This window comes from Cibotium barometz, chromosome 66 (assembly GCF_041138505.1).
Source record: "Cibotium barometz isolate CiBa-2024 chromosome 66, ASM4113850v1, whole genome shotgun sequence".
NCBI classification, from domain to species: Eukaryota; Viridiplantae; Streptophyta; class Polypodiopsida; order Cyatheales; family Cibotiaceae; genus Cibotium; species Cibotium barometz.
Genome location: NC_141111.1, coordinates 1,706,099 through 1,733,492, shown reverse-complemented (window position 1 = coordinate 1,733,492; position 27,394 = coordinate 1,706,099). Strand labels below are relative to the sequence as shown.

General features: G+C 41.8%; 1 pseudogene; it reads left to right on the top strand.

Annotated features, from left to right (window-relative positions):
- The first annotated feature begins 11,475 nt into the window (after positions 1-11,475).
- Positions 11,476-13,437, top strand: LOC147602662 (uncharacterized; annotated as a pseudogene).
- Positions 13,438-27,394: the final 13,957 nt, after the last annotated feature.

Sequence of the window (27,394 nt, the reverse complement as noted above, 5' to 3'; positions counted from 1 at the left end):
ATTCTTAAGATGGCTTTTAATACCTGGTATAGACACTATGAGTTCATAATAATTCCATTCAGATTAACTAATTCCCCTTATACCTTTAATTAATTGATGTAGGAAATATTTAGAGAGAATCTAGATGATTTTGTTTTAGTCTTCTTAAATTGATGATATTCTGGTTTACTCCAAGAATACTATTGATAATGAGAAGCATGTGTGTGTAGTCTTGGAAACCCTCAAAAAGCATAATTTTTCTACTAAGAAGAGTAAGTGTACCTTCTTTACTGAGCGGATTAAATATTTTATAGGGTTCATAATGTCAAGAGAAGGTATATCAAGATGATTGTGCCAAGGTGCAAGCTATTATCGATTAGCTATAACCAAAGACAATAAAAGAAGTCAAAGGATTTTTATGTTTGGCAGGGTGGTATTATCGGATCTTTATTCCCTGATTGCATGCCGTTTGATATCACTTCTCAAGAAGGATATTCCATTCCAATGGTCTACAAGTAAAGAGAACATAGTCACAGATGTGCTTAGTAAGGCTTCCTTACTCGCAATAATAATAAATACTTCATATAAATTCTTTGACCCTATCATCACATTGCTTAGGCAAGAAAGTAAGATGGCTAAGGAATTAAAGAAAGTTGAAGGATTTAAGTTAGAGTATAGATGTATGTACTTCAATAATCAATTGTTTGTTCTTGAAAATAGAGATCTTAAGAAGAGGATTCTAAATAAAGCTCATGATAGCCCTATAACAGGACACCCTGGCTATGTGGAGACTTTCATGGCTGTTATTAGAAGAGTTTCTTTTGACCTGGACTTAAGAAGGATGTGTCAAAAGATAAAGGCCAAAAGGATAAAAATGCCAAGAAAAATTAATCCTTTAGATATTCCACAGATGAAATGGGAGTGCATAAGCATGGATTTCATTACTACATTGCCTTTGGTTAATGCATGATATGAAGCCTTCGTGTGCCCTACATCGTTGCAATTAAAGCAGTGATTTTCCTTTCGTGCTTTAATATACTCCTCTTTTTTTTTTGGACTTCGCTGTCTCTTTTCTTCTTGGATGGTCGCGATTTTTTAGACCAATGACCACCCTGTCCTCCCTGGTCCATCCTATCCCCCTGCTTATCACTGCGGAACCCTTTTCTTTTAAGGCGCCTGACCTCCTTTTCTCACTACCCTTGGCCTTGCTTGAACCACCACGTGCACTACGGCGCTTGATGTCATCAAATATCTATGCATACTTAATTGCCTCTGCTAAGTCTTTAGGCTGCTGTAAGGGCTCTACGTACTCAAGGTAATTATCTTTGAGGCCTCTTTTAAAGCCTCGCAATGTCTGGAATGCATTGATCCCCTTTAGCTTGAGTACTATCTCCCTATAGTCTGAGATGTACTGAGTCAGGGATTTGTTCTCCATCGAGCACTTGTCCCATAACTCCCAGCTTCTCTTTGCCTCATTAACAGGCAAAAACTCTTTTCGAAACATCGTTTCAAACTCCGTCCAAGTGGCAGGACGAGCTGTCAAACTCATCCACCACTTGTACGCTTTGCCGGTTAATGAGAGGCTAGCCTCTACGGGCTGCACCCGACTAGGTTGCTATCGTAGTGCGTGCAAGTCTGACCACTTTGCTAGAAACAAGTTGATCGAGTCCTTGTTTCTCTCCTTCTCCTCCCCACCAAAACTAGGTGGCTTCAAGCCTTTCAATAACGACGAAGCTGTCTCTAGGGACGGCCTGTACTCCTGCAACCACTGGTGAGGCTATGCTCACCCATGCCATAAGAGCTCATCTATCACGAGGAGTCGGAGTACTAGCCGAGGCGGCTGTCAGTGCATCTAATCGTGTGGAGATGCTCTGTAGCATCGTGACTAAGTGAGCCTGGACTTTACCCATATTGTTCAGTTTTGCATTAAGATATTTAAAAAGTCCACTAGAGCTCCATCTCTGTCACGATGTCGCCAGGATCCAATAGGTCATAATCATTGTCGTCATATTCCAAGAAGTCCTCCTCAGTCCCCTCGACGACGTCGGTGTTCCTGTCATCTCGCTCATTGACCAAAAAGGGGTCATCTGCTATTACTGCGGCCGCTGTGGGCTCGCTCTGGGTCCTAAGGCGGGGTCAACAGACGAGGAGGGCACTGGCGGATCATGCGTGATCGACGAGCGCACTTTGAACCAGACAACGGTCGGGTGTATACGGCCTGACAATTTGATCGGGGTCAAACCCACCACCGACGAGGACAAGAGACTCGAAAACCCTAGAGAAGTAGAAGGCGGTGGGGACACACTACGCCTAGCAGACATATTTTAATTCTTGCACAAATAAAAATGCGAGAACTCACAAATTACAAAAAAAAATGCTAATAAAATGAGCAGTGGAGAGAGAATAGTCACCCCCCTTACGGTCGCCTGCGAGACTGTAAGCCGATTTGTGTTGCGCTACGAGCCTCTTCAAGCTTTGCTACTCTGGGATGCTCCGATCCGAGAGAAAGGTGCCTGAAGATGAATCTACATTCACATTTCAGTTTGCATTAGAAACTTGAGAGACTTGAGCACGAGCAGCCTAGCCGTGTCTTTTGTTGATATGCCAATGCACCTTCTGCTTTCTAGAAGATAGACCACCTCCGGTGCAAGCCAAAACATTCCAAATACCCAGAAAAAGTATGGAAAACATGGTGAGGCGATGCCAGGCTTGTGTGCGGGCGCACGCACTAAGCCGTGGGGGAGGGCAAGCCAAGTAGGGGCTGAAGGTGCTTGGCCAATGAGATGCTATGCTGCACATCCAAGACTAAATTTTATTTTATTTTTAAATCCTGCATCCATCTGGGGGCTGACCGCTGGCGCTAGCCTGGCTGGCCGCCTGACCACCATCGGCGCAAGCCTGGCTGGCCGCGTGTGGGCTGGCCACTGAGACAGTGCCAGACAGAAGCCCGCTGTGCAGGCCGCCGGCTGCAGCCAGGCCGGCCGCCCTTAGGGCTGGCCATGCTGGTTGCGCTGGTCGTGGGCTCTGGCCGCATGTGGCCCCACCGGTTGCGCTAGCCTGGCTGGCCTCCTGGCCGTCGACAGCACCAGGCAGGTCGCCGGTTGCGGCGAGGCCGGTCGCCCATCTCAGGGATGGTCATAGTTGGCCGCTTATGGCCCTGCCAGCTGCGTTGGCCTGGTCGACCGCATGGCCGTCGGCGGCGGCAGTACTAGGTAGGCCACTGGCTGCCACTATTCTCCAGCTGATGAGCTCTGTCTTTCCCTTGGCTGGTCGTCTTTGACTATTCTCTAGCTAGAGAGCTCCGTCTTCCCCCTCGCTGGTCATCTAGCTATGGCCAACTTCTTCTTCTGTGTACAACTTCTTGCTATAGAAGATGATGAAGACCCTTGAGATAAGGTTATCCCCCCAATTTTAATTGAGATAAGGTTATCCCCCCAATTTTAATTGAGAGCCAATCATTAAACGATTGGGGTCCCGCTTCGCACGCCACTTGCGCTGGTCGGCTGGCCGCCTATGGGGCCGCCGACTGTGCTGGCCTGGTTGGCCGCCTAGCCGTCGACGGCGGCAGCATCAGGCAGGCTGCTGGCTGCCACTATTCTCCAGCCGATGAACTCCGTCTTCACCTTGGCTGGTCGTCTTTTACTATTCTCTAGCTAGAGAGCTCTATCTTTCCCTTCACTGGTCGTCTTTCCCCCCACACATAGTGGGCTATTACACAGTCGACCTCTTCTCCCACACAGAATTAAACACAAAATTGACAAGCTCCAAAGCAAAAACACAGAAATTGCTTACCTGCAATGGAGAGCTTGAGTGTGTGTAAGGGGGAGAGAGAGAAAATAGAGGAAAACCTTCCTTCCAGCTATGGCCAACTTCTTCTTCTATGTACTTCTTGCTGTAGAAGATGATGAAGACCATTGGGATAAGGTTATCCCCCCAATTTTGATTTTTGAGAGCCAATCATTAAACGGCTGGGGGCTTGCTTTGCACACCACTTGCGATCCCGACGCCAAGCTCTGATACCAATGTTAGATCTCCGTAGCGCCGCTACTACAGGAGGGGACGGTGGCCTCCGGCTCACCACCCAGCCCGCAGAGAAAGAATGAGGATTGCCCCTCATCCCCCAGGCTATATAGTGTGTGACCTTCACCATAGCTAGTCCTATTCTTTCACTCTGCACAGGGATTTCATTAACGTCTTCACAATTTCGTGATCACGTTAACAAAACCTATTGTTAACATATTAAAACTTGTGATCACATTGTATATTCACATGACCTGAGAAATGACCTGCCGGAACCCACTATTCCAGTAACACCTCCGGGCTTCTACCATTCCCGGCGGGCCCGCCGGGGTATGAGGTTTTCCCGGCGGGCCCGTCGGGAAAGAATAAAAGCCCGGCGGGCCCGCCGGGAAAAACAAAAACACCGGCGGGGTATTATTCTGTATATAAACACTGCCCGACACCCGTCGTACAACTTTTGGGAAGATAGTCCTTGTTTTGGGGGCGTGATATCTCTCCTCAAAGTACTTGTAGAGCTCTCGAGTTGCTAGAAGTGTCCTCTTGGGAAGAACGTCCTTATTTTAGGGGCTGTCGTCTTTCCTTGTAGGCACTCCTAAGGCTATTGGGCCACTCGTCCTTAGTTCTTTGAACTGGGGGCAGGGTGTGGTTCGTAGCTAATACTTGCGGAGATTTAGGGACAAATTTGGAGTCATTCAGCTTTGCATTTGAGCCACGTACGTAATCTACCTCATTCTGCTTTATGAATGGTTTGATGGAGCCAAGAGTCCTGCTTAGGGGCTTGTATTGGTTCTTGATACTTGATATAGTTTAGAGTAGACAAGGGTCTATTGTCCTATACTAGAGTATTGGGCAAGCATAGATCTTTGATTTTTTTTGTGAATGTTAGAGAAGGTCTATTGTCCTATACTAGAGTATTGGGCAAGCATAGATCTTTGATTGTGTAAAGTATCCTTAATTGGGTACAAAAGGCATCCTTCATTGGGGGTGCAATGTGCATGATAGTTTTGAAGTAGTTTTGTAGTAAGACCTTGCAAGATAGTTTGAAATAGTTTTGTGTTATGTGATGATCTTTTGTATTTGTCAAGATAGTTTTGAAGTACTTTGTCTGCAGATGTATGTTTTTGTTATACGTGAGTGATTTGTTGTTTTTTCATTTGTGTATTCATTGTTATATGCTTGGTTGAATAGGCTATTTGTTGAGATGGAGGACAATGTTGGATCCAGTGGTACCTCCAATAGAGTCCAAATTTCAAATAGCAGAAAAAAAAGGCACCTGGGATAGAGTGGCAATATGCAATTAACGTTGGTGATCGATTCATAGATTGGGAGTGTAAGCTATGCCATGCAGTAAAATCAGGTGGGGCGCCTCGACTAAGAGAACACTTTTTAGGCGGACCGAAGAAAAAGTCATGTACCCACCCCTCTGCACCTATAGTGGCCAAACGCATAAGAGAAGAAATTCAAAAGAAAGATTCAAGAAAACATGACACTCCTCCCGTTAATGTATCAAGGCAGCAAGAACACTGTTCTTCTAATCATCAAACTCCCGCTACATCGCCTACTTGTACCCCGAACGGCAATATGCAGCCAGAAAGTAATCTACCCAGTGCATCTTCTTGCAAGCAAAACTTTGACGTAGGAAATATACCCATGCGTCAAACTTCATTGCAAGAAAGCCTACGTCAAGGTCGACTCGATGATGCACAACTCGTCCTTGCTGAAGCGATTTACTTTTCTGGGAGTGCTATGATGATGGTGGACAGTGAGCATTGGAAGAGAGCATGGAAGAAAATTGGTGAGTTTGGACCAGGGTTTTCACCGCCTACGTACCATGCTATGCGAAATGATCTATTAGAGAAATGTTATGCGCAGGTAAAAGAACGTGTACAAAGAATAATTCTTAGCAATATAGAGCTTTCTGGATGTAGTATAGTAAGTGATGGATGGTCTAATGTGCAAAGAAAACCATTAATTAATGTAATGGTTATTTCACCTAGAGGTGAGACTTTCATCCGTGCCGTGGATTCAGCTGGTTCAATCAAAACTGGGGCTTACATTGCTCAAGTTATTAGCACTGTGATAGAGGAAGTGGGTGCCAAAAATGTAGTCCAAGTCGTCATGGACAATGCAAAAAATTGTAAAAATGCATCCAGAATCCTACAGCGACAATATCCACATATTTTTCCGGTAGACTGTAATACTCATAGTTTGAATCTTGTATTAAAAGATTGGTATAAATCTGATGATACCAAATGGTTTGCCTCAATCGTCGACACTGCTTGCCAGCTTGTGAAATTCATGCTCAAGAGACAAAGAGTTTTGGATATGTTTCGACCTCGCATGTCAGTTATGTTAAAGCTTCCAGCGGAGACTAGGTTTTGCACTCACTTTTACACTTTTGAGTCTCTTCTTAGAAATAAAGATGCAGTTTGTGAAACATTTACATGCATGGCATTTCATGACTGGGAGAGCACTCAACTTGAAAAAGTGAAAGAGAAAATCAAAGTCTTGAAGGCAGCGCTTACGAGAAGAAGTTGGTGGAACAGTGTGATGGATGCATACCATGTAATGATGCCTGTTATGTATGCTGTACGAAGCCTTGATCAAAGAGCGCCTAATCTCGGAAAAGCATGGATGCAATGGTGGACTGTCCAGCGGAGTTTGGAGTGTCCTGAGAAATTAGAGCATTCAGTGGTGGAGAAGCAATGGCGTGTACCGTTCTCTAGTAGACAAAGAAAAGTTCTGTTGAAGTACTTTCATGCTAGATGGATTGGAGCGCATTCACCACTGCACAGTGCTGCTTACATGTTAGATCCTGAATATTGGAATATGGATTTGATGTCCAACGTTGAGGTGGTGCAAGATTTTTATAAAGTGGTAAACACTTTCTATAATAATGATGATGATCGTGTACAGTGCATAAAGGAGATGACCTCATTTCGGTTGAAAGAGGGTTTATTTTCCAACTCCCTTGTTCAACAAATGGCTAAAGAGCAACCTGCATGGAAGTGGTGGATGATGAATGGTGGTGAGCATTATGCTTTATTGCGCAACCTTGCGATGAAGGTTCTAAGTCAGTGCTCTTCAAACTCAGGCTCAGAAAGAAACTGGAGCATGTATAAATATATTCATAGTACTATTCGCAATCGACTTCTTGCGGATCGAGCAGATAAACTTGTTTACATGTACTGCAATGAAAAGATCTTGCGAGACATCGAAAGCGAAGAGTATGAAGAAGATATGCCCAGATGGATGTACAATTGTGAAGATGTAGACGAGAACTTTGATGTTGGACGTACGTTGTGCACCACCCTTGAGATAGAAGACAATTTAGACATTGACTTAGATGAGCTTAATTTAGCAGACGAGAGAGTAAACGGTGAAAGAATTTTGGAGCAAGATACTGACATAGAGGAAGAAGTCACTTCATTAATTTAATAAAAAGTACTTGTACAAATGATCATATTTGGAGAAATTATCAATACAAAAGTAGAATTTGTTTTTCTTAGCTCTCATCTTGAAATAAATTGCGAATTGCACTAGGAGTTGCATCTAAAGGTCCTGGTGGTTTATATTCGCTAGCCATGCCGAACACTGTATAAATACCTTGATTTATTGGGACACTGCACAATGCACATGTGGAAGTATTTTGCATTTGTCTCACTAAACATATTAAGTGGTAGTAGTGTCCACATGGTAGTATATACTGGCCGCTCCACCCATCGAATACTTTGTAACATACAGGACATTGGGGGGTGGAGGAACTTGTAGCCTCAGCAGAAACTCCCACAAGATCAGGATGTATCAAAAAATGAGAGATGTGGTTTCCTTGGCGCACAGGAGCAATACGTGAAGAGATGCTCGGCACGTCTTGGCTGATCTTCTCGGGGTTCTTGTCTGCTTCAGAAACAAAATTGAGAGACACCCGTTTTTTGGGCGCTCTCAGCAGCAATCCCCAATCGATAATACCTATGCGTGGCTTTAGCTCTTTTGTATAATCCAACACTACATTAAAAGGATGTAGGTCGGTATGTACAATACCTGCCATATGCGCTGCCGCTACACCTTCCACCAGGGCATGCATAATATGTGGCATGTTTATTACTACCTCTTTTATTTTTGAAAGTTCTAGATGACCTAAAGGGATATTATCAGGCGGCGGTTGTCTCCATCCTCGATCCAAACGAAAAATGGCTCTGGTGAACTCACTGAATCTGAAGGGAACCTTCAGTAGAGTATCACCAAGAGCACCGCCATTAAAGTACGGGAAAATTGTGATCCAAGGAGCCTCTTTTGTAAAGGCAATGCATCGGACAATCGATGGATGTAGCACTTGCATACCCTGCTCTGCCTGGAAGCTCTCGAACTTCGCGCTGCCTTCTCCTTTGTAGTGCTTTCCGCAAAAAGTGATGTGCTCCGGTAAAAATGATATGCCTTTAATTGCATACTCTTTTACTGTTCCAAACACACCGGAGCCTATTGTTCGTCCTTCGTGAAGAGCTTCGTGCGGGATGCCAATAAGATGTGTGCACATAGAATTGTAGATGGTACGATTAATGACACCTGTACCACTTGCATCTGCCTGACTGGACGTTGCAGCGACGTCTTGGGCAATTCGAACTCTTTTGGGGAGGGACTCTGCATCCAACGCCTTCATGCACTTGCTCTTGGCCCTCTGCTCGCTCCATACAACGTCCCATAACTGTAGACGTTGCATGTTGGCTTCAGGCGGGGCAGCATCTCGAAGATCACTGCACGCTACTCGCATGCTCCCCAAAATGGTTCGTGTTATGTGCTGATGGTTGAAATCTGCTATCTTCTGTCTATCCAGCAGCTCAGCGTTGCCTCCGCTTCGAAGCCGCCGCTGTGCATTTTCCCATATTTGGTCTATGAGATCTCGCATGAGTATCTCAGACTCGTTGGTCTTCTTGACGACATCATCAGTACATTGTGATACTGTGATGACCGCTTCAATGCGAATTGCTCGCAGAACAATTTTGCGCTCTTCGGGAGTAAGCATGTTGATCGTCTTCGTAAATCCAGCAAATAACACTAAACATAAAAAAACAAAATATCAAACATTACTGAAATAAACATCAAGCAGACGTGAGAGAACAGCAACAAGTATATCAATATCGTCAATGTTCATACAAAAACAGAATATCAAATAATTTTAATGAACTCAATATCATCCAATACATCATCAAACGTGAGAAAACAACAATAAGTGTATCATTACTTATCAATGAACAAACAAAAACAGAATATATCAAACATTACTGAACTCAACATCATGCAATACATTATCGAACGTGAGACAACCGCAACAAGCGCATTATTACTTACGAAGTGTATACATTATCGAATGAGAGAGAGAGAGAGAGAGGGGGAGGAAGAGAGAGAGGTGTGACAGATAGAGAGAGGAAACATTAAATGATATTTTTTATAGTTTTGTGAGTTCCTAAAGAGAGAAAAATAATGTTTTGTAATCCTAAAGCACTCCTCATCTACATACCTATCGTGATAGAGAGAGATGTGAAGTGTATCATGAGAGAGAGAGAGAAAGAGTTGTGAAGTGTATCATTGCGAGAGAGAGAGAGAGAATTGTGAAGTGTATCATGAGAGAGAGAGAGAGAGAGGAGAGGAAGAGAGAGTTGTGACAGATAGAGAGAAGAAACATTAAATCACATTTTTAATGTTTTTGGGAGTTCCTAAAGAGAAAGATAATGTATTGTTTTAATTTTTAAGTAAATAGAGGGAGAAAAAAGAAATTATTAAGAAGTATGTATATTTTAAGAGAGAAAAAAAATCATTATCTACACATCTATCGTGTTGTGAAGTGAATCATGAGAGAGATAGAGAAAGAGTTGTGAAGTGTATCATGAGAGAGAGGGGGGTAAGAAGAGAGAGATTCATATTTTTCGAGTTACGAATCACGATATTATAAAATAAAACGGTTAGACAATATGATGTAAACTTTGATCCATGAAATACTAATGCCGCGTTAGCAACCAAGTATCGCATGGATCAAACACAATAAAAACAATACAAGTCAAATCAAACAAATTTACGACATTTATTCGACCGCGTTAACGATCATATGCCGAAATACACAAGCAAATTTACGACACTTTTTCGACCGCGTTAACGATCAAATGCCGCAATATGCAAAAAACATTTTATGCACTAGCGGACGACACCAACTTGCCGTGTTAACGACAAAATGCCGCCCGATTCTATGGGAATACCAATAGGATACGAACATACACTGGCCGCGTTACCGACCATATGTCCGCATTTGACAAAGGGAAGGGAAGGGAAGGTGACATCGCCATAACGATACTATGCTTGCCGCGTTACTGACTAGTACCGCTACGGCGTGCCATACTTACCATAGGACACAGACTAGCCGCGTTACCGACTAAGTGCCCCAGGGTAAGCACCATTCCGAAGAATGGCCTTACACACACACACCAGTCGTGTGGCGGGCCACCCAAATCCTGCCGCGCATTGCGACAATGGGCGGCTGCCCGCACGAACTCACCCACACACACATCCCTCGTGTGGCGGACCATCCACATCTTGCCGCGCATTGCGACAGTGGGCGGCTGTCCGCACGAACACACCCACATACACAAACACACACACACACACACAAGTTTTTATTACCTGTGTATGCTGTCAGCAATGAAATCCCAAAGGGCCCCCCGAGCCCATATATATAGAAAAATGTACCCCGCCGGGATATGTGACGACCCCGGCGGGCCCCGCCGGGTAAAGCATAAGCCCGGCGGGCCCGCCGGGGTATATCAAAAGCCCGGCGGGATTTTTCCCGGTTACCAGGTCGCTTGCCACCGGCTTTTTTGTGAACATGTTAATAACATGTTCACACATGTTATTAACAAGAAAAATTTTGTGATCACGTGAATATAAAATCCCTGACTCTGCATCATATAGTATACTTACTTATTCCTAGAACACTCCAATGGAGAACAACCATGTACACACTTATTCTATTGGAGAGTCAAATCATGAAAGCATTAAGAGAAAGTACCATCTGCACATTGATCTAGATAGTGCATATGCGCCCATTCAAAAATGCAAAAGTGGACAAGTATTTCTCTCATCAGATGTTAAAGATTATATGAGGTTGTCGGGGAAGTAACACATAGACTTTTGGTGTGATGGCTCCATCTATCCTATTGACCCCTGTACTGCTTCACATCCTCCCTTTTTTCAAATTCCACAACTCTCTTACGTTTTGCAGGTGATGGCACCATAGGCTTACTAGGATATTGCAAGTCAATTTCTTACATACAACAGAGAAAGGCATTATTCACAACACTTAGCAAATGAGCTTCTTGGCTTGTTTGGTGAATGCAAGACACAGAAAGTTAGATTGGAAGAACAAAAATGCCAAATCAATAAACTAAGAAGTGACCTCCGCAAATATAGAGAAAAAAACACAATCATTGGATGACGCATACGAAAAAGAAAGCTCAAAAACATCGAGAAATTGAGGCTCGATTCTGGAGGCCTGAAGAAGAGAATCCAAGCCATAAGGTAAGACTGCACTGAATGCACTCCCATTCACATGTCTTTTGTGTTAGTAGTTAATATTATTTTATATGTTGGGCTTCTTTGGGATTTACATGTTCTCTACGTTAGTAGTGCTATATTTGTAGGGTTGTCATACATCCTGTGATGACAAAGAGAATCTTAATCCCAATCTCAATCCAGCAAAGCAACTAAAACCATTCGTGACATCAAGAATGGCAAGAGAAATGATAAAAGAGAAGAAGTTCAAGGTGCTTCAATGAGATATAGTGGATGAATTTGTAACCAACAATACAGTTTTACCTGTGAATATTCAAGACGCCATGGATTCAAGTGGAGTCAGTCGTAAGGATTATAGTGCCATCTAGAAGTCAGTGTCATCCCTCCTTTAGACCAAAGGCATTAAAGCAAAGCTACTTCCAACAGCTACAAAAGTTTGGAGACATAGGGAGGAATTAAACACAGAACAGCTTCACTCATACCACATTGTAGGAGAGTTTAAGGGAGAAGGTGGCAACATATTCTACAATGAATACAACAATATATTCATGGACTTGGAGCTCTTGAAAAAGAGAATGGTGGAGTTATATGATATTACATTTGAGGAGGTAGGAGGTGTACTTCAGTTTGTCATCAAGCTTGATGAGTGCGAGATTATCAAGGAGAAAAAGACGGAAAGGGTTACAATAACACTTATGAATAGGGCTCTTTGTAATTGTAGTAGGGATGATCCAAAGTATTTTAGTGTGCAGTCTGAGATGAACATCTGGTGGCAAGGTTTATTTGAGGTCAAGAAAGAGGACCATGAATCCTTGTTTTGGGTATTTCATCAGACACATATCCCCAATCTCATCAAAGAACAAATTAATGCAAACAGGATGCTCCATGTAGAGAAAAGGGGAAAATTCTCCATGCCTTTACTGCATGGACTCCGCAAGGGTGATGGACTCTAAGTGGTGGAGATGACCACCGAACATACAGATTTTGGATGAGAACTTTAAACCAGTGTTTGAGATTCCTCTTTTCAATGTGCATATATGCACACTTCATGCTTTGTGTCGTACCATAGAGAAACTGGTATATCTCCACATTGGTTTTGCTTGGAAGATCAAGAATGTAGCAGAGAGGAAAGAGGCCATCAATGCATTGGAGAAGGTGCTATCAAAAATTGGACTACATGGAGGTAATATTCTGAAGGACACTAAAAAGTCATCAAATGAAAAGGAAATTCCAGTGAAGCCCTCCATTATTAGAGGTGTTAAGGCAAGAAGATTTCTTTCCAAGCGAATGAATAATCTGCAACACAAACCTTAATTTTTCCATACGAATCAGGGTATGGTACTCCTCTATCTTGTTAGTTATATACATCTAATAGATAGGGGATGCCTTAGTTTTAGATATTTCTGCTTTTGTAGGAACCATTGGAGCCTTGCCGTTATAGAATTGGATAAGAGAATCGTGTGGACTCTTAATTCAATATCAAGATCACATTCTGAGTTAGGCCTGTAAGTAAACATTCAAAGCACCTTTCTCTAGTATCTATGGCTCCTTGAAGTTGGCAATGTATCTTATTGTGAAAGCTTATTTATTATGCAGGTGTATAAAAAGGCTTCTTCATGTTCTTGGTTTCCTATATGGAGACAATGAACTGTACAAATCAGAGGTCAAGCCTATTCAAGTGCCAAGCAAGGAGACTCACACTCCTGTGGATGGAGATCGATGATACATGTAGAATATATTCTCTAGAGTCTCTTCTCCAAATGAATCCCTTCATGTCCAAGGTAAGTGGAAGAATCATTGGGTGGACATTGATTTAGCTAGATTTGTGGTCTGACATTTTGAATTTTGTTTTCTCAGACTGCATTACAGAATTATGAATAGTAACTATGTGGAGCAGTACAAAGTGACCATGATACGATTAATACTAAAGAATAGCACATAGATGTCTGAGGAGAGCCATCCGAAATTCCTCGACCCTGTAGACGTCAAGGTGCTCCTTTATGCTGTAGGGGATGAGGCAAAGCCCTTTGAGCACATAGAGGCAGAGCCAAGGTCCAATGTGGAGGTCAACATTGAACATCCCAAGGTTGATGAGGTAGAGCAAGCTGAAGAGGCAGAGCCGAAGCCTGAAGAGAACACAGACGAGAAGCAGACTGTAGAGGCCGAGTTGGGACCTAGTAGAGGGAGGCAAACAATGAAGAACCTAAGTCTCTGATGAGGATGCCAAGGCTAGTGAGGATCCCAAGCTTGATGAAGATCCCAAGCCTAATTTACCTAATGTAACCAATTCAATTTTAAGAATTATTTCTATTAGCTATTTTTGTCCCTTAACAATGATTATAAGCTTCAATCATATTCAGGCTGATTAGAATCATGTCAATAATGGTTCCAGATGCCGAGGAGGCTTATTATCTTGGATGTTAATGGATTGCTGCTCAAAAGATAGCCCAAGAGCTTTGGACCAAGTGCTATAGGGAATTACAAATTCGGAGAAACGCATGTCATGCTAAGGCCCAAAATGTATCAATTTATCAACTTTGTAACTAAGCACTTTAGATTGGCCATATGGTCCTCAATGATGACGCATAATTTGAGGCCTCTTGTCACGTTAGTTTTGAGAGAATCTAAGAATGAGGAAACAGAATTGTATTTCGTATATGACCAAAGGCACTGTTACATTGACCCAGGTGTTTTTCATCCCAAAAAACTTGGGGTGCCCTTACTTATGAAGCGCTATGTGGATATCCATTACCCATATACTCCCACAAATACATTATTAATTGATGATACCCCTAAGAAGGCTATGTACAATCCCATGGGAACATGAATATCACTCTTTCCTTTTGAAGGTAATGTAGATGATGTTTAATTGATTCCATATTTAGATGGATTGTACAAATCAAAAGACTCTTTACAAGATTATGTAATGAGAAATTCTTTTTTGTAATGTAATGTTTTCAACTGTTCTATTTTCACTCAAGTAATGTGTCTTGGAAAATACTATACATTGTATTGTTTTTTGAAAGTACTGCATCGAACAAAAGGCTCTTGATTAATTGTGTTAAAAGAGTACATTCAAATTTGTAATGTCAAGTAGGAGTGTCATTAATTGTGTTAAAAGAGTACATTCAAATTTGTAATGTCAAGTAGGAGTGTCATTAACAAGATAGACTTGATTAATTATGTTAGAAGAGTACATTGGAGTGGGTATTGTCAAGTAGGAATGATCTTGACTGTGTTACCCAATTCTTTACATTGTATTAGTCGCTCCCTTCTAAGGAGGACCTTTCTTCCATTGTGAATGAAATTAAAGTGTGTCGGCGTGTCTTACAAGGATTCTTCGACAATATCCTTCCGTTAGTTGTTGTAAATTACATTTTCCTCGTATAGAAACAATTGTCACCAGTGTTGAAGCTTCATCAGTGTTGAAGCTTCATCAATCACTTCAATGTCTATGAATTTGTCGTCCATTGCACTTGCGGCTTCTTGATCCATTGGTACCAACTCTCCAGATGTAACGGGACCTGCTATACCAGAAGGACAAGATAAAAGTTTAAGTTGCAATCATGCACTTCACAACTACTGTCTCCAATGTAATGTTACAATGGATATCGTCAAAAACTTTACTCGGCCATCCCTCATCAAGAAGTCTTGCTAAGAGGAATGTGTCCAAATCTTTGCAGACAAGCATGGTTCTCGCTATCTTCACCTGAAATAAGCTAAAAAGTTCCACAAACATAGTAATTGGTAGGTAAACAATAATTTTTACTACACGAGTTGGAATGCTCCCTCGTAGAGAGTGTTGCACATCCTTGAAGAGCTTGCTCTTTGCTGTTGACTCCATTATTACTGAGGGGCAGGGATTTCATTGTCTTCACAATTTCATGATCACGTTAACAAAACCTGTTGTTAACATATTAAAACTTGTGATCACATTGTATATTCACATGGCTTGAGCAATGACCTGCCAGAACTCACTATTCCCGTAACACCTCCGAGCTTCTTGTTTTCCCGGCGGGCCTACCGAGATATTAGATATCCCGGCGGGCCCGTCAGGAAAACAAAAAAAAGAACCCCGCCGGGGTTCTGTTCTGTTTATAAACATTGCCCGACACCCATCGTGGAACTTTTGGGGAGATAGTCCTTGTTTTGGGGGCGTGATATCTCTCCTCAAAGTACTTGTAGAACTCTCGAGTTGCTAGAAGTGTCCTCTTGGGAAGAACGTCCTTATCTTAGGGGTTGTCGTCTTTCCTTGTAGGCACTCCTAAGGCTATTGAGCCACTTGTCCTTAGTTCTTTGAATTGGGGGCAGGGTGTGGTTCGTAGCTAATACTTGCGGAGATTTAGGGACAAAGTTGGAGTCATTCAGCTTTGCATTTGAGCTACGTAGGTAATCTACCTCATTCTGCTTTATGAATGGTTTGATGGAGCCAAGAGTCTTGCTTAGGGGCTTGTATTGGTTCTTGATACTTGATATAGTTTAGAGTAGACAAGGGTCTATTGTCCTATACTAGAGTATTGGGCAAGCATAGATCTTTGATTTTTTTTGTGAATGTTAGAGAAGGTCTATTGTCCTATACTAGAGTATTGGGCAAGCATTTGATTGTGTAAAGTATCCTTAATTGGGTACAAAAGGCATCCTTCATTCGGCGTACAATGTGCATGATAGTTTCGAAGTAGTTTTATAGTCAGACCTTGTAAGATAGTTTCGAAGTAGTTTTGTGTTATGTGATGATCTTTTGTGTTTGTCAAGATAGTTTTGAAGTAGTTTGTCTGCTAATGTATGTTTCGTAATACGTGAGTGACTTTGTTGTTTTTTTATTTGTGTATTCATTGTTATATGCTTGGTTGAATAGGTTATTTGTTGAGATGGAGGACAATGTTGGATCCAGTGATACCTCCAATAGAGTCCAAATTCCAAATAGTAGGAAAAAAAAGGCACCTGGGATAGAGTGGCAATATGCAATTAACGTTGGTGATCGATTCATAGATTGGGAGTATAAGCTATGCCACGCAGAAATCAGGTGGGGCGCCTCGACTAAGAGAACACTTTTTAGGCGGACCGAAGAAAAAGTCATGTACCCACCCCTCTGCACCTGTAGTGGCCAAATGCATGAGAGAAGAAATTCAAAAGAAAGATTCAAGAAAACATTACACTCCTACCGTTAATGTGTCAAGGCAGCAAGAACACTGTTGTTCTAATCATCAAACTCCCGCTACATCGCGTGCTTGTACTCCGAACGTCAATGTGCAACCAGAAAGTAATCTACCCACTGCATCTTCCTGCAAGCAGAACTTTGACGTAGGAAATATACCCATGCATCAAACTTCATTGCAAGAAAGCCTACGTCAAGGTCGGCTCGATGATGCACAACTCGCCCTTGCTGAAGCGATTTACTTTTCTGGGAGTGCTATGATGATGGTGGACAGTGAGCATTGGAAGAGACCATGGAAGAAAATTAGTGAGTTTGGACCAGGGTTTTCACCGCCTACGTACCATGCTATGCGAAATGATCTATTAGAGAAATGTTATGCGCAAGTAAAAGAACGTGTACAAAGAATAATTCTTAGCAATATAGAGCTTTCTGGATGTAGTAAGTGATGGATGGTCTAATGTACAAAGAAAACCATTAATTAATATAATGGTTATTTCACCTAGAGGTGAGACTTTCATTCGTGCCATGGATTCTGCTGGTTCAATCAAAACTAGGGCTTACATTGCTCAAGTCATTGGCTCTGTGAGATAGAGGAAGTGGGTGCCAAAAATGTAGTCCAAATCATCATGGACAATGCAAAGAATTGCAAGAATGCATCCAAAATCCTAAAGCGACACTATCCACATGTTTTTCTGATAGGCTGTAATACTCATAGTTTGAATCTTGTATTGAAAGATTGGTATAAAAGTGATGATACCAAATGGTTTGCCTCAATTGTCGACACTGCTCGCCAGCTTGTGAGATTCATGCTCAATCAAGAGACAGAGAGTGTTAGATATTTTTCGACCTCGCATGTCAGTTATGTTAAAGCTTCCAGCGGAGACTAGGTTTTGCACTCACTTTTACACTTTTGAGTCTCTTCTTCGAAATAAAGATGCAGTTTGCGAAACATTTACATGCATGGCATTTCATGACTGGGAGAGAACCCAACTTAAAAAATTGAAAGAGAAAATCAAAGTCTTGAAGGCAGCGCTTACAAGAAGAAGTTGGTGGAACAATGTGATGGATGCATACCATGTAATGATGCCTGTTATGTAATGTTGTACGAAGTCTTGATCAAAGAGCGCCTAATCTTGGGAAAGCATGGATGCAATGGTGGACTGTCCAGCGGAGTTTGGAGTGTCCTGAGAAATTAGAGCATTCAGTGGTGGAAAAGCAATGGCGTGTACCATTCTCCAGTATAGACAAAGAAAAGTCCTATTGAAGTACTTTCATGCTAGATGGATTGGAGCGCATTCACCACTACACACTGCTGCTTACATGTTAGATCCTGAATATTGGAATATGGATTTGATGTCCAACGTTGAGGTGGTGCAAGATTTTTATAAAGTGGTAATAAACACTTTTTATAATAATGTTGATGATCGTGTAAAGTGCATAAAGGAGGTGACCTCATTTTGATTGAAAGAGGGTTTATTTTCCAACTCCCTTGTTCAACAAATGGCTAAAGAGCAACCTGCATGGAAGTGGTGGATGATGAATGGTGGTGAGCATTATGCTTTATTGCGCAACCTTCTTGCGATGAAGGTTCTAAGTCAGTGCTCTTCAAACTCAGGCTCAGAAAGAAACTGGAGCATGTATAAATATATTCACAGTACTATTCGCAATCGACTTCTTGCAGATCAAGCAGATAAACTTGTTTACATGTATTGCAATGAAAAGATCTTGCGAGACATTGAAAGCGAAGAGTATGGAGAAGATATGCCCAGATGGATGTACGATTGTGATGATATAGTAGACGAGAACTTTGATGTTGGACGCACGTCATGCACTACTCTTGAGATAGAAGACAATTTGGACATTGACTTAGATGAGCTTAATTTAGCAGACGAGAGGGTAAACGGTGAAAGAATTTTGGAGCAAGATATTGACATAGAGGAAGAAGTCATTTCATTAATTTCATAAAAAGTACTTGTACAAATGATTGTATTTGGAGAAATTATCAATACAAAAGTAGGATATATGTCTTTCTTAGCTTTCATCTTGAAATAAATTACGAATTGCACTAGGAGTTACATCTAAAGGTCTTGGTGGTTTATATTTGCTAGCCATGCTGAACATTGTATAAATACCTTGATTTATTGGGACACTGCAGAATGCACATGTGGAAATATTTTGCATTTGCCTCACTAAACATATTAAGTGGTAGTAGTGTCCACAGGGTAGTATATACTGGCCGCTCCACCCACCGAATACTTTGTAACATACAGGACATTGGGGGGTGGAGGAACTAGTAGCCTCAGTAGAAACTCCCACAAGATCGGGATGTATCAAAAAATGAGAGATGTGGTTCCCTTGGCGCACAGGAGCTATACGTGAAGAGATGGTCTGTACATCTTGGCTGATCTTTGTGAGCTGCTCTTGAATCCCTCTATTGGCAGGGGGAGGAGTTGACACTTGAGATAATCGTACAGCTTCTTTCTCCTTCTCTGCTAGCTGTGCCCCTAAGCTTTCTTTGACCTTGTTTAACTCCAATCCAGCGCCCTCCACCATGAGAGCAAGTTCCTCCCTTGTGAATGTCACTGTCTCTTCACGTATGTCGTGGGTGTTGACAGTGGCCTCTCTAGAGACAAAGTCCACTGGAGTTTCTAGGATAAATTGTGCATATAGCATCTTAGCAAAATAGAGTGGAGCATCGGCATTATGGAGAGGATGACTGTACACCTCCAGGAAAATGCACTCGGCATTAATTTCGATATCATTATGAGTGCAACGCGAAACCTTCCATCTTTCCTTCTTAATCTCGCCATCTGGACATGGCCATATTTCCTTTATCATCTCTGTGGTTACGCGTTTATTTATGTCTTTCCATTGGGCATAAGTAGGATTTATCCATTTTGACAACCTGCATGCTGTTCTTGTAGCTTCGCGGGCTGTCAGTCCATGTGCAAGGGCCTTCATTCGTTCATATGCCTTCTTGGCTAACTCTTGATGCTCGTTTGCTTGCGCTTCTACCATATCTGCATGAATGTAAATGACTTTAGGATTTTAATGAACTGTAAAGATCAACGTAAGATAAATTGACCATTACCCTCAAAAACTTAAAGTTTAACACCACGAGATGAGATATGTATTGCAAAGACTCAATGAGAAATATCCACTTGACTCAAAAAATACTTCAAACAATGCGCGCACATCAAATTTTGAAGAGAAAACATAAACTTAAACACCACAAGAGGAGAGAGATATTGCAAAGACTCAATGAGATAATATATCAAACAATGGGCATATATCAAATTTTGAAGAGAGACAAACAAAGAGCCATTCTTGAAACTTAATCTCCTGATATTGTATCATTACAAAATTGGGGTGAATGACACTGATAGCTCTACAAGAGGATGTTGTGTCCTCGTTGGGTCAGTATTTAGTGATCTAAAAAATTCTACTACTTGCAAAACAGATTTTTGCTCATCTCGCGATTAGGCAGACACATCCAATTTTTGACTCTATAAATAATAGTATCCATGGTAACTTTGTTATAGGAACTATTGTCTATCCACAACTCTTGTACTTTCTGCCAAAAGTCATATAAAATTTGTAATAAATACCCTAAAGCAAAAACATCAGATGCAGGAGTGTATGCATCTGCCAAAAACGGATCATAAATTTTCGAGGCTATCCACGGCCGTTTATTTCGCTCTCTATCTGCGTAGGAGATCGCCTGTGCCACCTTCTCAGGGTTCTTGTCTTCTTCAAATACAAAATTGAGAGACACCTGTTTTTTGGGCACTCTCAGCAGTAATCCCCAATCAATAATACCTACGTGTGGCTTCAACTCTTTTGTAAAATCCAACACTACATTGAATGGATGTAGATCGATACGTACAATTCCTGCCAAATGTGCTGCCACTAGGCCTTCCATCAGGGCATGCATAATATGTGGCATGGTTATTACTATTTGTTTTATTTTAGAAAGTTCTAGATGACTTAAAGGAATATTATCGGGCAGGGGTTTTCTCCATCCTCGATCCAAACGGAAAATTGCTCTGGTGAACTCACTGAATCTAACGGCCATTTCCAATTTTCAGGTGGCCGGAAGTTAACCTGAGGCACACCTTTTCCAAACATTGGCACACGGGGAAAGCACTTGGTCGGGTAGATGTTAGTCCTCTCCCCACATTCAGGCATAAATTTTCTCCATTTGACTAGGTGGCGGGTCACCATTTTTACCTTGGTTTTATTAAGTTTTTTTTTGGCTTTCATTAAAAATAGTGTGTACGTGTTATAACACTTTAGGACACAAAAACCTTAAAATACAAGGTTTCTAGGAGACACACAAAGTCATGCACACTTGTCCATGGGGTACCTAGGCTCATGGACAACCACAACAATAAAACCAAGCCATGTCCACATCAAAATACATGTTCCACGCGTGCTGGCATGTGTCAAACAATTTATGCACAATGTATTAATCATTGTTATTTTCATCTTTGAGTCTTGTATGGTGAAACATTATAGATCCAATGGATCCAAACATTGGTATGAAACCCCTATGTAGGTGCCCATTCACAACATGGCATCTGTATAGACATCCATACTCACTATTGGGCATTGATGACGTTAGTGGGGATGTCAGTAGTATTTAGTCCATACCATGCACAATGGAGTTGATCGTTATATAGTCTTGTGGGTTGACTACCATGAGTATATAACATGCACGTTCCTAAAAGGGGAATTTGGGCATGTTCTTGGATTCATCTAGGTATATATATAGACATTCATACCCATGGTTCCCATGTGAATCTCTTAAGTAAACATAGACATGTGTTAAGAACATACTCGATGAGCTATCTATAAAACAAGTCTTTGCATGGATCAACTAATGACATCCCCTTCTCTTTGAAATAGTTGGTTTTAACTAAAAACCTATCAAAATGTCTCAAGGAGTGTTCAGCATACTCCTTGTAGTATGTTACGTACCTAGTGCTAATCTTTGAGATTAATGGTCTAATTTAGGAGGATTAGAGGAGCTTTAGGATTAAGAAAAAGCATGTTGATACTTGTGGTTAAGGTTATTATTAATAAATCCATGTGTACTAGCTATTTATAACAATATGGTTGTTTATAGTAGTAGTGCGCAATATATAAGTGAAACAGTGGTATTATTGTCATAACCTCACTATTGATTAGAGTTCGAGCAAAGACTTTGGCCATGCATGTGGCAGAGCATAGATCGGCATGTAAAATATGTCTATGGGACAAATTGGCATGGATCTGTGGGAGTCAAACCTTAGCCCCATACTCGAGGGTAGTTCAAAGCATACATACGGTTAGGAGGTAAGCTAGCCTACACCCCTCAGTGTTTTGCCCAGGGAAGTATGTGCCCCAAAGAGGAGTTCTAAGAGTTCCAAACTACCCCTACCGCCCTAGTATTACCACAATAACCACCCATTCCCATAGTGACCCTCCTATGAACCAAACGACCATGATGTACGGAAATTGTTGAGGGGGAGGAAGAAGGAATAGGAGGGGATCCTAACTACCTAGAAACACTAGAGGCTCGGAGCTCTACAAGTTAAATCCTAAGCCACTATGTTCAAGATGGCTATAGTGTCTACTCTATATATAGTAGTATAATCAAATAGGAGGAGGGACATCTGTGCCCTAGGATCTTGTATGTCATTATAGTGCTATCAATGCAAGGGACCTCATTGGGCGTGGCAAAGTGTCCATTAGCCCACAACGACCAACCCATAGCCTTTACTCTGCACAGGATGTGGTATTGACCACATGTACACAAGGATTTCCCATTAAGAGTATCCAATCCAGGTCCAGTCCATGAGCACAAATCAAGTACAAGCCTTAATTTGCTAAGCATCAGGGATGGTTGTTACAAACGATTCCCTTGAATGTTGTGACTAGAATGCAGCCTAGGAAGAGAGCCATTGCTCATGAAGTCAAACAAGCAGATTCCCACATACTCAAAGGGCGCGTAAGTTGGCATGAGTACCTACTAGCTCAATGACGTCTCGGAACATGCTAGAGTTTCCCCTAAAACCAAAAGATAAATAACTAATAAAATAGGATAAGGTGAAGAGCGAGTGACAATTCAAGAGGGATTAGGTGAGGACACAATTTTGCAACGTCTCTTCATCCTCTTGAGAGAAAGAATTGAATCCCCAACTTGCTAGAGATATGGAGGAACTAGTCATAGACCCTAGCAATATGCCTAAAAAGCTGGCAAATATCCCAATCCTATTGAGGAAAAAAGCAAGCTCAAAGTAGCCTAGAAATTGTTGGTAAGAGCATGCCAAGCACAAATGGAGGCTAAACCTCAAGTAGTGCCCACTATTGGAGAGAATGCTAATGCAAAGACTAGTTTGATCTTGCGTAAGAGAAAACCATGGAAAGAACTAATCTGTCCCATGACCCAAGAAAACTCACAATAGAAATTACGAGATGAGGACAAAAGCTTTGAGGCCATGGCCTCCAAACTCTTGGCTGATGATCATAGAGTAGTACCACACTCAAAGGAGACTATACACATTCTATACACATTCCATACACCATTACCGGCCTTGAAAACTATGTGAACAAACACCTAGAGACATAGCTGGACTCACCACCTTCCTTTCCTCCTCCCGAGTGCAAATTTTTGTTAGCTCCTTACTTCAAGGAAGTCCAAGCCTATGAAAGGACTTGAAGGATTAGATGGATGGAAAGTTGAAAGTAGGAATGGAAGAAAAACCGATTCAAGACTCCTTAGATGAGTTAGAGAATGACAAACCTACGATGGGAGAGGTAGTTCATCACACCTTTCCAAAGGTACTGGTGGTGGCGAAGCTAGGCCACTACTTTGAAAGTGATGACATGAATGCTATCCTACATGTAGTAATATATAAGGATAGCCAAGTCACCACCATCTTAGATGGAGGGGCTGGGGTCAGCATCATTACTAGGTAGTGCTGGGAAAAGTGGGAGAGCAACCATCACTTAACACACTACTAGCCTCTAATAGTTAAGCTTGTTGATGAAGCCATAGCAAAACCCACAGGGTTATTGTGAAATCTGAGAATTAAAACTTTTGGCCTAAGTTTTCACCACTCATTTTTGTGGTGATGAACTTCTCTCAACATCCTAATTCCTATGATTGCATCCTAGGTCAATGTCACCATTTCTTCCCTTCACTAGCCTTGATCAGTGTTTTGGGGCAAGCCTGCACATAGAATAGAACCAAGGTGAGAACGGGGATTTTTCATAGAAGGAAGCTGAAGCATTCACATGTAAGGATTGGCCTAAAATATGGTCACAAAGCATGTGTCACGGGATTCAAATCATTTATGTGACTTATAAGGTTTATAAGTCAATGTGTTCAGACATCATTAAAGTTTGGCCAAACACATTGGGTGGTTTGGGCATGGATCCTTGGTTAGAAGAAGGTGCCTAGATACAAGCTTGGGCTACAAGTCAAGAAAAGCAAAAGAGGGATAATCTTGGCAGCCAAGGCCACTTTTGGTAAAAAGGAACAAAAAGAGGGAGTTGGTCTCGACTCTATTAAAAGAAGGAAGGATTGTCCTTTATAAAGCATGCGCTTAAGTGAATAAGGCCGACATCAAAATTTTTCTTGCCGTCTTACTGCTTGCTTAAAGAAGTTGGACCAATAGTTACTATCTTCTCTCTCCTCTATGTTGTTCTTTGTTGGTCATCTACAGGTTGACCGACAACCATGCTTTGCTTCTGCTAGCCGACTCCAAGTTGGCCGCTTGCTGGTTGTACAAACGGTTGTAAATCAGCTGTACTCCCACACATATGATAGTAGTTGGTGGGTTCTCTCTCAGTTCTAGATGTATAGCCTACTCAGAAACTCAGTAAAATATGGTGTTATATGCACCCTCACCTTCAGTTATGGCTGTACAGGCTACTCGAGAACTAAGGAAAATATGGTGTTGTATGCACCCTCACCTTCGAAGGTGGTCAAGCACATGATTTCCATTATGGAAGGGCCATCAATGCATAGGAGCTATCAAATGAAACCAAAGTACTCCAAAGCACCAATAAGATTATCTGTGCTATCTTGAACAAGACTATGATGAAAGACTCATGCAATGACACGGAACAAAAGTTATCAACAACTACTCTTTGGGCTTACAGAATAGTGTACAAAGTAGCCATCCACATAATATCTTTTAACTTGACATACGAAATAAACACTGTCATGCCCATGGAAATCTTAGTACCAAGCTTAAGAATTAAAATCAAGAAAAGGTTATCAGGGAATGTACTGATCGACCAATTGTTTGAACTTGAATGCTGGGAAGAAACTAGATTGCGTGCTATTTCTACGGAATGATAGTCGAAAAACTGAGGTGCATGGATAAGATCATTCCTTGTGTGGGAACTCACCTTGCATGGATCTGCACGCATTGAAACACTTAACGGTGTAGAAGTGCAAGGATTCTTCAATGGTAGCAAACTTAGATGCTATTATGGTCCTCTAACTACAAATTCCTTGAACAAATTATATATATATATAAAGAAGTGAAAATAAAAAAAGTCGCACTAAAATGAGAGGCCTAGCAAGAAGCCAAGGCAAGACAAGAAAAAATATGCAACCGCCACATTTCGATAAACATGGCCCAAGTTGTTAACCTGGAAAGAGGAGCAATAGGAGGTGAAGCCCACCAAAATCTAGCTGGGTATGACCACAAAGACTGGCCTAGAACACAAGCCCTTGCACTGGTTGAAATGGGTGCTAGCCATAACCTCATGTCCCATGCAACTTGGTATACGATGTCACAACCATTTGTTGACATCCACAAATGTGTGAGTTGAAGGAGTAGACACATTCAAAACCTCATGCATCGGATCATTCACTGCTATATTTTACATTGGAAATAACCCCTTGGAAGGGAAGTTTTATGTTATGCTTGTAGGTACCATGTGTGAAGATGTACTCCTCAGACGAGGATGGATGGGGCACAATCAATGCCGAATAGACTTCGACTTGCAAACTTCTACCTTGCAACCAACTGTTGGGGAGGTAATGAAAAATGAGGAGGCCATTTCTTGTCTAACTTCAACACCAAAGAACCATTCTCCCATCAAAGAAGTACTCGCACCTAGCAAACCTCAAAAGGTACCCCACACCCTAGTCAAGCCACTTAAAAGAGACCTATCCTACACTTGATTGTAGGGGTGCATGACCAATCTCCATTACAAACGTCACCTGAGCACAACAGGATCAACCTTCACCGTCAAGTACCCCCCTGGATGTCTTTCTAAAAACTAACCCCACTAACGTCACTTTTTCTAGCATATCTAACCTTGTAGAATCAGGAACACCCCTCAGTCCCCAACAACAATGTTTCCATGGGAAGGGTGACAAGTGGTGGGTACGAAAAGTATTGCTCCAAGCACAAAGTTATTATGAAGGGAAGCAAAAGATTTGGGTGCCCAAGAGGAAGGTCCTGCATAAGCAAGTCAAATCCATGCCACCACCGACGTACCATATACCAAAACATCGAACCTCAACCCCAAACCAAAAATATGGTTCGTTAAAATGGAGTTGTTGGAGGACCAGGGCTATTATGCTGAGCAGAAACACCTCTGGCTCCCCAAAGTACTATAGACCCACAACGCCCCTTCGAGCAAGATACCCTCCACAAAAATGTGCTCCCCAAACATGGTGGGTTCTTGACACACTTCTACTGGAATAAGAGTTTTACTACGAAGGTAACAGAAGCATTCCCCCAACCTCTTCAATCACAATATAAAGCACCAAGGACCGATGGAATTGGCAACCCAAGGTTTGCAGCAACACAAAAACTCTTAATGCAAATCTTACAAAGGTTAAGGAAAAAAATTGACCAATTCATAGAGCCCTAGGACCATCTCTAAACATACCTGGGACATGATATTCCTTCCACTCAGCACCAATTCATAGAGCCTTAGGACCATCTCTAAACATACCTGGGACATGATATTCCTTCCAACTCACACTTAGCACCTATCATGTCGTAGTAGAGAGCCCTGCACCACAAATTTCCCTACTACTACTACCAAGCCCCAACAAGTAGGCCATAGATACCTCACCCTTGATGAAGAGGGGAACCCATCGGAAAAAATCATGAAAAATGTCAAAGAAAGCACTAAAAAGAGTGGAGGAAAGCAGTGAGAAGGAGCAAAGAAGTAAAAGAAATAGCAGGAAGCAGAGGGATGGAGAGTCAACCAGAATGCAAACACTTGGCTCTCTAATCACTGGGCTTCTTAGTATATCTTGGAATAGGGAGGCCGTGGCGGGTGAAAACCTAGCCCATGGTACAATCCATCGCCTTGAATGGTCATGATAGAATACCACCACCTCAGGCTCTCCACCCAAAAAAAAGACCTTGAATGCTCATGATAGAACTCCACCACCTCAAGTACTCCATCGCCTTGAATGCTCATGATAGAATACCACCACCTCAAGCACTCCACCAGAAAAAAAAACCATGTTCAAGTTGTGTATGCATGTTCACATTTGCACATGCACATTCACATATGTTTACGCATGTTTCCATCTATGCATGCATGTTCGGAGTTTTGAACACACACGTACACATCACTCTGTGTATGCACATTTCCAAGAATGGCTTGTAAATGCACGCTACATACATATATTCCAAAGTAAAATACTATAAAAAC